The following is a 14,239-nucleotide window of genomic DNA, read 5'->3' as shown; positions in this document are numbered from 1 at the left end:
GACATATTGTTCTGGTTACCCTGGCTACACTCTGAACCAAGACAAACATATTGTTCTGGTAACCCTGGCTACACTCTGAACCAAGACAGACATATTGTACTGGTAACCCTGGCTACACTCTGAACCAAGACAGACTGGCTACACTCTGAACCAAGACAGACATATTGTTCTGGTAACCCTGGCTACACTCTGAACCAAGACAGACATATTGTTCTGGTAACCCTGGCTACACTCTTCTGAACCAAGACAGACATATTGTTCTGGTAACCATGGCTACACTCTTCTGAACCAAGACAGACATATTGTTCTGGTTACCCTGGCTACACTCTGAACCAAGACAGACATATTGTTCTGGTAACCCTGGCTACAATCTGAACCAAGACAGACATATTGTTCTGGTAACCCTGGCTACACTCTTCTGAACCAAGACAGACATATTGTTCTGGTTACCCTGGCTACACTCTGAACCAAGACAGACATATTGTTCTGGTAACCCTGGCTACACTCTGAACCAAGACAGACATATTGTTCTGGTAACCCTGGCTACACTCTGAACCAAGACAGACATATTGTTCTGGTAACCCTGGCTACAATCTGAACCAAGACAGACATATTGTTCTGGTAACCCTGGCTACACTCTTCTGAACCAAGACAGACATATTGTTCTGGTAACCCTGGCTACACTCTGAACCAAGACAGACATATTGTTCTGGTAACCCTGGCTACACTCTGAACCAAGACAGACATATTGTTCTGGTAACCCTGGCTACACTCTTCTGAACCAAGACAGACATATTGTTCTGGTAACCATGGCTACACTCTTCTGAACCAAGACAGACATATTGTTCTGGTTACCCTGGCTACACTCTGAACCAAGACAGACATATTGTTCTGGTAACCCTGGCTACAATCTGAACCAAGACAGACATATTGTTCTGGTAACCCTGGCTACACTCTTCTGAACCAAGACAGACATATTGTTCTGGTAACCCTGGCTACACTCTGAACCAAGACAGACATATTGTTCTGGTAACCCTGGCTACACTCTGAACCAAGACAGACATATTGTTCTGGTAACCCTGGCTACACTCTTCTGAACCAAGACAGACATATTGTTCTGGTAACCATGGCTACACTCTTCTGAACCAAGACATACATATTGTTCTGGTTACCCTGGCTACACTCTGAACCAAGACAGACATATTGTTCTGGTAACCCTGGCTACACTCTGAACCAAGACAGACATATTGTTCTGGTAACCCTGGCTACACTCTTCTGAACCAAGACAGACATATTGTTCTGGTAACCATGGCTACACTCTTCTGAACCAAGACAGACATATTGTTCTGGTTACCCTGGCTACACTCTGAACCAAGACAGACATATTGTTCTGGTAACCCTGGCTACACTCTGAACCAAGACAGACATATTGTTCTGGTAACCCTGGCTGCACTCTGAACCAAGACAGACATATTGTTCTGGTAACCCTGGCTACACTCTTCTGAACCAAGACAGACATATTGTTCTGGTAACCATGGCTACACTCTTCTGAACCAAGACAGACATATTGTTCTGGTTACCCTGGCTACACTCTGAACCAAGACAGACATATTGTTCTGGTAACCCTGGCTACACTCTGAACCAAGACAGACATATTGTTCTGGTAACCCTGGCTGCACTCTGAACCAAGACAGACATATTGTTCTGGTAACCCTGGCTACACTCTTCTGAACCAAGACAGACATATTGTTCTGGTAACCATGGCTACACTCTTCTGAACCAAGACAGACATATTGTTCTGGTTACCCTGGCTACACTCTGAACCAAGACAGACATATTGTTCTGGTTACCCTGGCTACAATCTGAACCAAGACAGACATATTGTTCTGGTTACCCTGGCTACACTCTGATCCAAAACAGACATATTGTTCTGGTAACCCTGGCTACAATCTGAACCAAGACAGACATATTGTTCTGGTAACCCTGGCTACACTCTTCTGAACCAAGACAGACATATTGTTCTGGTAACCCTGGCTACACTCTTCTGAACCAAGACAGACATATTGTTCTGGTTACCCTGGCTACACTCTGAACCAAGACAGACATATTGTTCTGGTAACCCTGGCTACACTCTGAACCAAGACAGACATATTGTTCTGGTAACCCTGGCTACACTCTTCTGAACCAAGACAGACATATTGTTCTGGTAACCCTGGCTACACTCTGAACCAAGACAGACATATTGTTCTGGTAACCCTGGCTACACTCTTCTGAACCAAGACAGACATATTGTTCTGGTAACCCTGGCTACACTCTGAACCAAGACAGACTGGCTACACTCTGAACCAAGACAGACATATTGTTCTGGTAACCCTGGCTACACTCTGAACCAAGACAGACATATTGTTCTGGTAACCCTGGCTACACTCTTCTGAACCAAGACAGACATATTGTTCTGGTAACCCTGGCTACACTCTGAACCAAGACAGACATATTGTTCTGGTAACCCTGGCTACACTCTGAACCAAGACAGACATATTGTTCTGGTAACCCTGGCTACACTCTTCTGAACCAAGACAGACATATTGTTCTGGTAACCATGGCTACACTCTTCTGAACCAAGACAGACATATTGTTCTGGTTACCCTGGCTACACTCTTCTGAACCAAGACAGACATATTGTTCTGGTTACCCTGGCTACACTCTGAACCAAGACAGACATATTGTTCTGGTAACCCTGGCTACACTCTGAACCAAGACAGACATATTGTACTGGTAACCCTGGCTACACTCTGAACCAAGACAGACTGGCTACACTCTGAACCAAGACAGACATATTGTTCTGGTAACCCTGGCTACACTCTGAACCAAGACAGACATATTGTTCTGGTAACCCTGGCTACACTCTTCTGAACCAAGACAGACATATTGTTCTGGTAACCATGGCTACACTCTTCTGAACCAAGACAGACATATTGTTCTGGTTACCCTGGCTACACTCTGAACCAAGACAGACATATTGTTCTGGTAACCCTGGCTACAATCTGAACCAAGACAGACATATTGTTCTGGTAACCCTGGCTACACTCTTCTGAACCAAGACAGACATATTGTTCTGGTAACCCTGGCTACACTCTTCTGAACCAAGACAGACATATTGTTCTGGTAACCCTGGCTACACTCTGAACCAAGACAGACATATTGTTCTGGTAACCCTGGCTACACTCTTCTGAACCAAGACAGACATATTGTTCTGGTAACCATGGCTACACTCTTCTGAACAGAGACAGACATATTGTTCTGGTTACCCTGGCTACACTCTGAACCAAGACAGACATATTGTTCTGGTAACCCTGGCTACACTCTGAACCAAGACAGACATATTGTTCTGGTAACCCTGGCTGCACTCTGAACCAAGACAGACATATTGTTCTGGTAAACCTGGCTACACTCTTCTGAACCAAGACAGACATATTGTTCTGGTAACCATGGCTACACTCTTCTGAACCAAGACAGACATATTGTTCTGGTTACCCTGGCTACACTCTGAACCAAGACAGACATATTGTTCTGGTTACCCTGGCTACAATCTGAACCAAGACAGACATATTGTTCTGGTAACCCTGGCTACACTCTAAACCAAGACAGACATATTGTTCTGGTAACCCTGGCTACACTCTTCTGAACCAAGACAGACATATTGTTCTGGTAACCCTGGCTACACTCTTCTGAACCAAGACAGACATATTGTTCTGGTTACCCTGGCTACACTCTGAACCAAGACAGACATATTGTTCTGGTAACCCTGGCTACACTCTGAACCAAGACAGACATATTGTTCTGGTAACCCTGGCTACACTCTTCTGAACCAAGACAGACATATTGTTCTGGTAACCCTGGTTACACTCTGAACCAAGACAGACATATTGTTCTGGTAACCCTGGCTACACTCTTCTGAACCAAGACAGACATATTGTTCTGGTAACCCTGGCTACACTCTGAACCAAGACAGACTGGCTACACTCTGAACCAAGACAGACATATTGTTCTGGTAACCCTGGCTGCACTCTGAACCAAGACAGACATATTGTTCTGGTAACCCTGGCTACACTCTTCTGAACCAAGACAGACATATTGTTCTGGTAACCATGGCTACACTCTTCTGAACCAAGACAGACATATTGTTCTGGTAACCCTGGCTACACTCTTCTGAACCAAGACAGACATATTGTTCTGGTAACCCTGGCTACACTCTTCTGAACCAAGACAGACATATTGTTCTGGTAACCCTGGCTACACTCTGAACCAAGACGGACATATTGTTCTGGTAACCCTGGCTACACTCTTATGAACCAAGACAGACCTATTGTTCTGGTAACCATGGCTACACTCTTCTGAACCAAGACAGACATATTGTTCTGGTTACCCTGGCTACACTCTGAACCAAGACAGACATATTGTTCTGGTAACCCTGGCTACACTCTGAACCAAGACAGACATATTGTTCTGGTAACCCTGGCTGCACTCTGAACCAAGACAGACATATTGTTCTGGTAACCCTGGCTACACTCTTCTGAACCAAGACAGACATATTGTTCTGGTAACCATGGCTACACTCTTCTGAACCAAGACAGACATATTGTTCTGGTTACCCTGGCTACACTCTGAACCAAGACAGACATATTGTTCTGGTTACCCTGGCTACAATCTGAACCAAGACAGACATATTGTTCTGGTTACCCTGGCTACACTCTGATCCAAAACAGACATATTGTTCTGGTAACCCTGGCTACAATCTGAACCAAGACAGACATATTGTTCTGGTAACCCTGGCTACACTCTTCTGAACCAAGACAGACATATTGTTCTGGTAACCCTGGCTACACTCTTCTGAACCAAGACAGACATATTGTTCTGGTTACCCTGGCTACACTCTGAACCAAGACAGACATATTGTTCTGGTAACCCTGGCTACACTCTGAACCAAGACAGACATATTGTTCTGGTAACCCTGGCTACAGTCTTCTGAACCAATACAGACATATTGTTCTGGTAACCCTGGCTACACTCTGAACCAAGACAGACATATTGTTCTGGTAACCCTGGCTACACTCTTCTGAACCAAGACAGACATATTGTTCTGGTAACCCTGGCTACACTCTGAACCAAGGCAGACTGGCTACACTCTGAACCAAGACAGACATATTGTTCTGGTAACCCTGGCTACACTCTGAACCAAGACAGACATATTGTTCTGGTAACCCTGGCTACACTCTTCTGAACCAAGACAGACATATTGTTCTGGTAACCCTGGCTACACTCTGAACCAAGACAGACATATTGTTCTGGTAACCCTGGCTACACTCTGAACCAAGACAGACATATTGTTCTGGTAACCCTGGCTACACTCTTCTGAACCAAGACAGACATATTGTTCTGGTAACCATGGCTACACTCTTCTGAACCAAGACAGACATATTGTTCTGGTTACCCTGGCTACACTCTTCTGAACCAAGACAGACATATTGTTCTGGTTACCCTGGCTACACTCTGAACCAAGACAGACATATTGTTCTGGTAACCCTGGCTACACTCTGAACCAAGACAGACATATTGTACTGGTAACCCTGGCTACACTCTGAACCAAGACAGACTGGCTACACTCTGAACCAAGACAGACATATTGTTCTGGTAACCCTGGCTACACTCTGAACCAAGACAGACATATTGTTCTGGTAACCCTGGCTACACTCTTCTGAACCAAGACAGACATATTGTTCTGGTAACCATGGCTACACTCTTCTGAACCAAGACAGACATATTGTTCTGGTTACCCTGGCTACACTCTGAACCAAGACAGACATATTGTTCTGGTAACCCTGGCTACAATCTGAACCAAGACAGACATATTGTTCTGGTAACCCTGGCTACACTCTTCTGAACCAAGACAGACATATTGTTCTGGTTACCCTGGCTACACTCTGAACCAAGACAGACATATTGTTCTGGTAACCCTGGCTACACTCTGAACCAAGACAGACATATTGTTCTGGTAACCCTGGCTACACTCTTCTGAACCAATACAGACATATTGTTCTGGTAACCCTGGCTACACTCTGAACCAAGACAGACATATTGTTCTGGTAACCCTGGCTACACTCTGAACCAAGACAGACATATTGTTCTGGTAACCCTGGCTACACTCTTCTGAACCAAGACAGACATATTGTTCTGGTAACCATGGCTACACTCTTCTGAACCAAGACAGACATATTGTTCTGGTTACCCTGGCTACACTCTGAACCAAGACAGACATATTGTTCTGGTAACCCTGGCTACACTCTGAACCAAGACAGACATATTGTTCTGGTAACCCTGGCTACACTCTTCTGAACCAAGACAGACATATTGTTCTGGTAACCCTGGCTACAATCTGAACCAAGACAGACATATTGTTCTGGTAACCCTGGCTACACTCTTCTGAACCAAGACTGACATATTGTTCTGGTTACCCTGGCTACACTCTGAACCAAGACAGACATATTGTTCTGGTAACCCTGGCTACACTCTGAACCAAGACAGACATATTGTTCTGGTAACCCTGGCTACACTCTGAACCAAGACAGACATATTGTTCTGGTAACCCTGGCTACACTCTTCTGAACCAAGACAGACATATTGTTCTGGTAACCATGGCTACACTCTTCTGAACCAAGACAGACATATTGTTCTGGTAACCCTGGCTACAATCTGAACCAAGACAGACATATTGTTCTGGTAACCCTGGCTACACTCTTCTGAACCAAGACAGACATATTGTTCTGGTTACCCTGGCTACACTCTGAACCAAGACAGACATATTGTTCTGGTAACCCTGGCTACACTCTGAACCAAGACAGACATATTGTTCTGGTAACCCTGGCTACACTCTTCTGAACCAAGACAGACATATTGTTCTGGTAACCCTGGCTACACTCTGAACCAAGACAGACATATTGTTCTGGTAACCCTGGCTACACTCTGAACCAAGACAGACATATTGTTCTGGTAACCCTGGCTACACTCTTCTGAACCAAGACAGACATATTGTTCTGGTAACCATGGCTACACTCTTCTGAACCAAGACAGACATATTGTTCTGGTAACCCTGGCTACACTCTGAACCAAGACAGACATATTGTTCTGGTAACCCTGGCTACACTCTTCTGAACCAAGACAGACATATTGTTCTGGTAACCCTGGCTACACTCTTCTGAACCAAGACAGACATATTGTTCTGGTTACCCTGGCTACACTCTGAACCAAGACAGACATATTGTTCTGGTAACCCTGGCTACACTCTTCTGAACCAAGACAGACATATTGTTCTGGTAACCCTGGCTACACTCTGAACCAAGACAGACATATTGTTCTGGTAACCCTGGCTACACTCTGAACCAAGACAGACATATTGTTCTGGTAACCCTGGATACACTCTGAACCAAGACAGACATATTGTTCTGGTAACCCTGGCTACACTCTTCTGAACCAAGACAGACATATTGTTCTGGTAAGGACTGAATCCGCATGAAGAGCTGAGACAAGACTATAGTTCACATTCTGGTAGCAAAGACAATGACGAGTTGAGAGTAGGTTTCTTCCAACCTGAGGGAGTTAGTTCCTGCCACTGATAACATGGTGTTTCCTTTAGGGACTGGGCCTGAATAGAACACTGTGTAATAACAGTATGAACAAACTACACCAGTACTATTTAAATGGGCTTGAACCAGCAACCATGCTCTGAAGGTCTGCCATAAAGGTCCAGACCTGTTGGGAGCACTCACACGCAGGGAGGCCTAAACCAACTCAGCCTTTGTCCATAGAGAACAGCTTCCTCCACATCAGTGCAGGCAGAAACAACCAGGCAGTGAGCTAACTCTATCATCATACACAGTCTTTGATGAGTGAGCTCTCTCCATTGAGTTACAGTCTTTGATGTGTGTCACAAAACCCCCTAAGGACAGACACCATCTCTCATCATCACACAGACAGTCCTCACACCAACCAGTACTCTGTTTAATCTCACTCTTTCATGTTGCCAATGTGATTAGTGGTGGATCGCAAACCTAAATGCTGCAGGTCATGTCAATGTGATGGTAGATTTCTATACAGAACAGAACTGACAGTTTAATCTGTATCATGTCTGTTCTTTATTATTCTGTTTCATGATACATGTGTATGTATTAATATGCAGTTTCATTTCAGAATATGTGAGCTATGTAGAATAATGTTTTGTACACATGAAAATGCTGGTTAATGTTTGGACTTTGTTAAGAAACAGTCATCTCAAATGAATCCCGTATAATGTTCTCTTTTCCAATTGTCTTTGTTTCCTGATTAATCCCTTTTTGGTAAGGTAGGATAGCAGTTTGGGGGGACAACTGCCTACAAACACACACATACACACACACACATGCAGTCCACGGGGTGTGTGTCGTGAGTAGGATTAGGGTCTCACACAGATGGGCTCAGATGTCCCTGGACAAAAGAACAGGGCGTGGCCTGGGTTGCTGGGGGAGACCGTATCTCGGATGAATTAATATAGAGTGTGTTGGGGGGAAAGCACCCCTTTCATTCAGGCTTAGGAGTTCCAAGGATTCGTCCTGTGTTTGTGTGTGTGTGTTACATTAGAGTGTATGAAGGGGCTTGGCTAAAGGCCACAAAGGATCCCCCTAGTCCTCAACCCCCCTCACCACCACTACCCCCCACCTCCAAGCCTGCACATTCATAGGCTATCAGCTTCACCCCCCCCCCCCCCAGTCTTCACACCCTCACCACCACGTTTCCATCAAGCCCCATCCCCCACACCTCCCCAACCAGCCCTAGCCCCAGCACAGCCTGAGGGACTGGGTAGTCTGGGAAGTCCTGGGTACAGAGAGGTAATCCACTGAGCATCCCCATTGAGACGACTGGTTCTTTGTAAACTAGCCAATCCACCATCCAGGAAGGGCTGTTTTTGGAATGTTACATTCTGTGATGCTGATCACCACAACCTTTCTATGTGCTCTGTGCTCTATACATTCTGTTAATCCTATTTCTATGCAAAGGAGAGGAATGCCCAAACATGAAGCTTTAATTCACATTCCCTATAATAACATCCATCTTTTATTGAGACAGGCAGTGCATGGTGGTGCAGGTGGGGGCAGGGCAGGGGGTGGCACAACCGTGAGAGCCAGACATATGGTGTTATGTACAAAGACAACTCAGCATAAACTCCCTCCTACACACACACACACACAAACAAACACACACACACATGCAAACACGGACACACACACACAGATTTTGCTAAAGCAGCAAATCAAATCAAAATCAAATTTATTTATATAGCCCTTCGTACATCAGCTGATATCTCAAAGTGCTGTACAGAAACCCAGCCTAAAACCCCAAACAGCAAGCAATGCAGGTGTAGAAGCACGGTGGCTAGGAAAAACTCCCTAGAAAGGCCAAAACCTAGGAAGAAACCTAGAGAGGAACCAGGCTATGTGGGGTGGCCAGCCCTCTGGAGGAGGAGCAGCATCTTGCAGAGAACCGGTCCCAGAATCCCAGTCCCAACATCCTGCCCACATAGAGCCATGTTAGTCAGCCTCTTGGCTCTCTTCCTGCTGCCTGGCTCCCTGGTTCCTCTTGGCTTCCTTCCTGCTGCCTGGCTCCCTGGTTCTGGTTCCTATTGGCTCCCTTCCTGCTGCCCGGCTCCGGTTCATCTTGGCTCCCTGGTTCTGATCCCTCTTGGCTCCCTTTCTGCTGCCTGGCTCCCTGGTTCTGGTTCGTCTTGGCCACGTTCCTGCTGCCTGGCTCTCTGGTTCTGGTTCATCTTGGCTCCCTTTCTGCTGCCTGACTCCCTAGTTCTGGTTGGTCCCTCTTGGCTCCCTTCCTGCTGCCTGGCTCCCTGGTTCTGGTCCCTCTTGGCTGCCTTCCTGCTGCCTGGCTCCCTGGTTCTGGTCCCTCTTGGCTCCCTTCCTACTGGCTGGCTCCCTGGTTCTGGCTCCTCTTGGCTGCCTTCCTGCTGCCTGGCTCCCTGGTTCTGGCTCCTCTTGGCTGCCTTCTTACTGGCTAGCTCCCTGCTTCTGGTTACTCTTGGCTCCCTGGTTTTGGCTCCTCTTGGCTGCCTTCCTGCTGCCTGGCTCCCTGGTTCTGGTTCCTCTTGTCTGCCTTCCTACTGCCTAGCTCCCTGGTTCTGGTTACTCTTGGCTCCCTGGTTCTGGTTACTCTTGACTGCCTTCCTACTGCCTGGATCCCTGGTTCTGGTTCCTCTTGGCTGCCTTCCTGCTGCCTGGCTCCCTGATTCTGGTTCCTCTTGGCTGCCTTCCTACTGCCTGGCTCCCTGGTTCTGGTTCCTCTTGGCTGCCTTCCTACTGCCTGGTTCTGGTTCCTCTTGGCTGCCTTCTTACTGCCTGGCTCCCTGGTTCTGGTTCCTCTTGGCTGCCTTCCTGCTGCCTGGCTTGGTGGTTCTGGTTCTGTCCAGGTCGAAGGAGGGCAGATGGATTAGCCATATGGCAGACAGGAGTTATGCCACACACACACACACACACACACACACACACACACACACACACACACACACACACACACACACACACACACGGAAGCAGGGTGAAGGAAAACGCTAAAAATATACTTTAAAACCAATGGGGTGTACAAATAGAACATTGCAGAGAGGATGCAAGTACAGCTGTGTGTGTGTGTGTGTGTGTGTGTGTGTGTGTGTGTGTGTGTGTGTGTGTGTGTGTGTGTGTGTGTGTGTGTATGTGTGTGTGTGTGTGTGTGTATGTGTGTGTGTGTGTGTGTGTGTGTGTGTGTGTGTGTGTGTGTGTGTGTGTGTGTGTGTGTGTCTGTGGGTGAGTGTGTGTGTGTGAGTATCAAACTTGGCATGCAGGGCAGGGAGGCCACTACTTGATCTTTCCAGCAGGCATCTGTGTGTCTGTGTGACTAGCCTCTTAGAATGAACAGCACACCAAGCAGACTGTCAGAGAGAGAGAGAGAGTAGCCCCAAGAAGGCAGGCGTATCAGTGGCTTTAAGCCCAGAAACTAACAGCCGACACTGGGCTTGACAGTAGCAAAGCATGGCCTTTTCCTGGAGCCAGGATGCTAACGGCTAACTAGCGAACAACTTATAGATGCCACACTTAAGTTAAGAGATCTTGGAGTGCAATTTTCCCACTCACTCCTTGCTTCAATAATTCCGTCCCTCCAGGAAGACTACAGAGGAATGACAGAGGGAGAGAAGGAGGGGAGGAGGAGAGGGAGATAGGGAGGGAAGGATGAAGGAGGCTGCTAAAACAGATGCAATAAAGCCACAGGCTCCCAGTGTTGTTCATTTCTGTTTCTCTCTCACCCCCTCATTCTCCCTCACTCCCACTGTCTATTACTCTCTCCCTCACTCCCACTGTCTCTGTCCAATCCTCTCTCCCTCACTCCCACTGTCTCTGTCTATTCCTCTCTCCCTCACTCCCACTGTCTCTCTCTATTCCTCTCCCTCACTCCCACTGTCTCTGTCCAATCCTCTCTCCCTCACTCCCACTTTCTCATGTCCATTCCTCTCTCCCACTCCCACTGTCTCTGTCCAATCCTCTCTCCCACTCCCACTCCCACTGTCTCTGTCCAATCCTCTCTCCCACTCCCACATGTCCATTCATCTCTCCCACTCCCACTGTCTCATGTCCATTCCTCTCTCCCTCACTCCCACTGTCTCATGTCCATTCCTCTCTCCCACTCCCACTGTCTCATGTCCATTCCTCTCTCCCACTCCCACTGTCTAATGTCCATTCCTCTCTCCCTCACTCCCACTGTCTCATGGTCATTCCTCTCTCCCTCACTCCCACTGGCTCATGTCCATTCCTCTCTCCCACTCCCACTGTCTCTGTCCAATCCTCTCCCACTCCCACTGTCTCATGTCCATTCCTCTCTCCCTCACTCCCACTGTCTCTGTCCATTCCTCTCTCCCACTCCCACTGTCTCTGTCCATTCCTCTCTCCCTCACTCCCACTGTCTCATGTCCATTCCTCTCTCCCACTCCCACTGTCTCTGTCCAATCCTCTCCCACTCCCACTGTCTCATGTCCATTCCTCTCTCCCTCACTCCCACTTTCTCATGTCCATTCCTCTCTCCCACTCCCTCTGTCTCTGTCCAATCCTCTCTCCCACTCCCACTCCCACTGTCTCTGTCCAATCCTCTCTCCCACTCCCACTGTCTCATGTCCATTCATCTCTCCCACTCCCACTGTCTCATGTCCATTCCTCTCTCCCTCACTCCCACTGTCTCATGTCCATTCCTCTCTCCCACTCCCACTGTCTCATGTCCATTCCTCTCTCCCACTCCCACTGTCTCATGTCCATTCCTCTCTCCCACTGTCTCATGTCCATTCCTCTCTCCCTCACTCCCACTGTCTCATGTCCATTCCTCTCTCCCTCACTCCCACTGTATCATGTCAATTCCTCTCTCCCACTCCCACTGTCTCTGTCCAATCCTCTCCCATTCCCACTGTCTCATGTCCATCCCCCTCTCCCTCACTCCCACTGTCTCTGACCATTCCTCTCTCCCTCACTCGCACTGTCTCTGTCCATTCCTCTCTCCCTCACTCCCACGGTCTCTGTCCATTCCTCTCTCCCACTCCCACTGTCTCTGTCCAATCCTCTCTCCCACTCCCACTCCCACTGTCTCTGTCCAATCCTCTCTCCCACTCCCACTGTCTCATGTCCATTCATCTCTCCCACTCCCACTGTCTCATGTCCATTCCTCTCTCCCACTCCCACTGTCTCATGTCCATTCCTCTCTCCCACTCCCACTGTCTCATGTCCATTCCTCTCTCCCTCACTCCCACTGTCTCATGTCCATTCCTCTCTCCCTCACTCCCACTGTTCCATGTCCATTCCTCTCTCCCTCACTCCCACTGTCTCATGTCCATTCCTCTCTCCCACTCCCACTGTCTCTGTCCAATCCTCTCCCACTCCCACTGTCTCATGTCCATTCCTCTCTCCCTCACTCCCACTGTCTCATGTCCATTCCTCTCTCCCTCACTCCCACTGTCTCTGACCATTCCTCTCTCCCTCACTCCCACTGTCTGTCCATTCCTCTCTCCCTCACTCCCACTGTCTCTGTCCATTCCTCTCTCCCTCACTCCCACTGTCTCTTCCCATTCCTCTCTCCCTCACTCCCACTGTCTCTGTCCATTCATCTCTCCCTTTTTCTCTATTCTTCCCTCCTTCTCCCTGACTCATTTCACGTCCTTCTTCTCATTTTACGCTCTCCTCTCTCTCTCTCCCCTCTCCTCTCTCTCTCTCTCTCTCTCCCCTCTCCTCTCTCTCTCCCCCTCTCCTCTCCTCTCTCTCTCTCCCCTCTCCTCTCTCCCCTCTCCTCTCTCTCTCTCCCCTCTCCTCTCCACCATGAGGTGGTAAACCTGTCAGATGGATATGCATTTTAAGAAGGCGGCTCTATAGGCCTGAAATACATACACACACAAACCCGCACGCACACACACACTCATACATACATACAGACACACACAAATACAGACACACACACACACACATAGACATGCACGAACACATGCACACACATACAGACACGCACGCACACACATTATTTATTTATATATTTCTGCCAAGATGCATTTTTAAATTGATAGTTGTTGGCTCAATGACTGGATGTCTATGGGAACAGCTAGCATGTCATTGCACAAGCTTGTAGTAATTCATCCCCCCTACCCTTGCCGCCACTTCTGAAAAAAATCCTAGGGGAAACACTGCACACACACTGCACACAAACAAATATACCTTTCATCCCTTCCTGATTACCTCCACCCTAAACACAGACGCAGAAGATAAAGTGCCTCTCACATCAACACATCAGAATCAGAGCTTGGTCTTTTCTCTCAGGACGACAGATGCTGCTTTAAACCATCAGCTCTCCCTCATAAATACAAACATATACTGTATTATAAACTGGGTGGTTAGAGTCCTGAATGCTGATTGGCTGACAGCCGTGGTATGTCAGACCGTATACCACGGGTATGACAAAACATTTATTTTTACTGATGTAATTACATTGATAACCAGTTTATAATAGCAATAAGGCACCTTGGGGGTTTGTGGTATATGGTCAATATACCACGGCTAAGGGCTGTATCCAGGCTGTACTCCGCGATGCATTGTGCCTAAGAACATCACTTAGTCGTGGTATATTGGCCATATACCACACCCAC

The 14,239-nt window shown here is 47.5% G+C and overlaps 1 protein-coding gene across 5 annotated transcripts in view; it reads right to left on the bottom strand.

Moving 5' to 3' along the window:
• LOC110535866 (disintegrin and metalloproteinase domain-containing protein 22) overlaps window positions 1-14,239 on the bottom strand; it is a 140,852-nt gene that overhangs the window by 67,306 nt on the left and 59,307 nt on the right. The gene's annotated exons all lie outside the window — the stretch shown is intronic.

Source organism: Oncorhynchus mykiss, chromosome 2 (assembly GCF_057628025.1).
Source record: "Oncorhynchus mykiss isolate SJ-2025 chromosome 2, ASM5762802v1, whole genome shotgun sequence".
In the NCBI taxonomy this organism is placed as follows: Eukaryota; Metazoa; Chordata; class Actinopteri; order Salmoniformes; family Salmonidae; genus Oncorhynchus; species Oncorhynchus mykiss.
Note: the sequence above shows the minus strand (reverse complement) of the source record. Positions and strands in the feature narration are given on the sequence as shown.